The sequence below is a fragment of the Poecilia formosa genome, unplaced genomic scaffold, assembly GCF_000485575.1.
Source record: "Poecilia formosa unplaced genomic scaffold, Poecilia_formosa-5.1.2 Scaffold212, whole genome shotgun sequence".
Lineage (NCBI taxonomy): Eukaryota > Metazoa > Chordata > Actinopteri > Cyprinodontiformes > Poeciliidae > Poecilia > Poecilia formosa.
Window position 1 is genome coordinate 654965 of NW_006800151.1, and position 2926 is coordinate 657890.

General features: G+C 41.6%; 1 protein-coding gene across 3 annotated transcripts in view; it reads right to left on the reverse strand.

Annotated features, from left to right (window-relative positions):
* LOC103148795 (eukaryotic translation initiation factor 4 gamma-like) overlaps nucleotides 1-2926 on the reverse strand; it is a 25874-nt gene that overhangs the window by 17913 nt on the left and 5035 nt on the right. The window lies entirely within an intron of this gene.

Genomic DNA, 2926 nt, shown 5'->3' on the forward strand with positions numbered 1-2926 from the left:
GAAGAACAAAAAGACCCAGAAGAATCCAAAGACCCAGAAGAACCCAGAGACCCAGAGGAACCCAGAGACCCAGAGGAACCCAGAGACCCAGAGGAACCCAGAGCCCCAGAAGAAACCAAAGACACAGAAGAACCCAGAGACCCAGAAGAACCCAGAGACCCGCCTCAGACTGACCCAAAACATTTCTGATGGTCTGTCAGGCTTGGAGGAAATATTCTGTGGGCTGAAGATGAACGACTGGAACATTTTAGGAAAGTTTGTGAGTTTTTAGATCTGAACTAGAAATGATCCAGCAGTCAAACACAGTGGTGGCAGTATGATGCTGTGGGTCTGCTTTGCTGAATGACTTTCAGTGTCTGATGAACTCTGAATGTTGTTGCGCAGCACCCCCCCGGCCCCCCTTCTCTCTCTACTTCCCCTTCTGAGAGGAGGGAGATGTTGCTACCAGCTCTCCATCTAACGGGTCCGAGAGGCCTCTAACTCCTGAGTTTTACTACAGATGAGAATGTAAAGGACATTCTGTTTAAGCTGGGCACGAGAAAGACTAGCCTGGTTTCTAACGACCTCTGCCTCCAGATGTCCCACCCTTTTTTCACCCTGTGAACTAGCCAGATCGAGCAGCCGGCAATCAGCTAGCTTCACAGAGCACACCTGTTACCGGTCGCTCTTTCTCTTTATTACAACTTGTACTTGAAACTGAACCAGGTTGGTTTTAGTGACTCGGGCGAGTTTTGGCTAAAATCAACCTATAAAACATTTTCCACTTTTTCCTCCCAGAATCAAACTTCATAGCTATTTTACAACCATCAAAGAACTTTAAGGTGACTCAATTGAATGTCCACAACATCTTTTAGATTTTCTTAATGCTAATTATTTTATTAGTAAGGCAATTTTGAAAGGATCAGTAGAGCTTAATAGCAGAAATAATCAAATAAGTAAAATCAATAATCTGGTCTATCTTTCCCTAATGCTGACACTGTGAACTAAAAAAGGAAAACTTTGAGAGACGGACGGAGTTTGGCATCTTGAACCCCAGAACTGGCCTGATGAAAGTGTTGCAGCAGAAGGCTCCCAGTACAGGAAGAGTAGTGACCTAGAACGGCAGGACTCGGGCCTCAGGATGACTTCCTCATGCGCATAGCGGCCCTCAGCTTCTTGTCTTGCAGCTCTGTTGCTCCTTTCTCCTCATCCCACGATCTTTCTGGTCCATGGAGATGTAGTCGAGCTGGTCTCATGGAAGGAACACACCAGTTCTTCCTCTTTGCCGTTGTTCTTTATCTTTGTCTTTATCTTCATCTTTGCCTTGGTCTTTGTCTTTGGGGTCTGAACCCAGCTGGTGAGAGAAGTGCAATTTGAAGCCACATGTTGCGGGGTTAACGGGTTGGTCCCCATATGCAGAACAGTCTCCGGCTCTGTGGCTCCGGCTCTTCTTCAGCTGCAGAGTTCTTTGTCCATCCAGATCTTGGCTCGAAGCTGCCTGAAGGATCCAACCAAAGATTCCTCTTTTGCACTCACCTTATAAAGGGTTTATCCACCCTTTTGGTGTGTTTGCATTGGCTAGCTTTGTTGCTGTGCCTGTTTCATTGGCTGACTGCTTGGACCGATGATCTCATATCCATCACCTTGGAGACCTCATGACCTGATCTCTGTTCTAATGACCCAGAGTTGCTCAACAGTCCTCTTACATCTGTGCCTGCCCAACCTTTTCTTAGGAAAGTCGAGGTTTAGCAATAAGTCCTTGGTCACCTCTGCTCTCCCGTCAGTTCCTCCTTTCCCCTGACTTTTCACCTACCATCTACCTCCAACACAACATCAGTGACCTTTAATCATTGCAGTTAAACATTTTACACCATTTCCAGTTCAATGTCAAAATCACATTTATAACCTTTTAGTTTCTCTGATTTAACATTCATTTATAATATTATAACCATAACTTATTAGTTAATCTTATTATAATCATCTGTAATCATTATTACAGACATTTCTGAAAAGAAACCAAGAATAATCCGTTATTCTAATTATTTGATACCAAAGTTACAGTTACTTGTTTTATCTGTAAGTACTTCCAAAAGTGTAAAAGTGTAAGTATTCTTATAATCAAACCAATATCAACCACTGGTTAAACCAATATTAATTATTGGCTTAATTATAAGTAATTATTATTAATGTAAGTATTTTACTCTGGGTTTTATCCAATTACTCAAAATGTTTAGATTTTATTCTTTAAACCTTTAATGCTTTGAAATAAGGAATAGTCTGAACTATTTTTATTCACTGCAGGCTGGAAACTTCCTCTTTCTTCAGGAAACCTGCTCTTCCTGTTCCATGACTCTCTTTCTGTCTGACTATAATTTTTTATGATTAAATAGAAAAAAGTAGAATTAAAGCAAAGTTTGCAGGACACAATACACAACCAGATTAATGTTATTACCCTCTGAGTCTACTGTTGGGTCTTGATGTCACCTGTGTAATTAGTTTTAAAGGTAACTTTATTCATTGTTACTATTAAACTAAAATCTCCAGCATGGGGAAGTGGGATGAGCTCGAATTTTCTCAACATGACCTTAACAGACATCTCTGAAGGAGAACAGTTCATGACCTTCAGGTCAAGGTCAATGGGTTCTGCAGAAGGACAAGAATCCCAAACACTCCAGCTAGTCGTCCTCTGTGTAAAACATTTAAAGTGGACTCAGTAAAAACATTTAGAACCAGCTCACCTTACAGCTGAAAGTTGGCCTGATTTAAAATCAGTAATAATATCCTTTGACATATTGCTCCTGAATGACCAACCGCTGTAACCAGATTCTGCCTCCGATTCTGGAGTTGGTGGTGATTGTGATTGGAGTTGGTGGACTGGTTCTGGTTTCCTGTGAATAAAGATGGTTTGCTGATGTTAATATTGAGCTCTGACATGTAGGAGATCCTG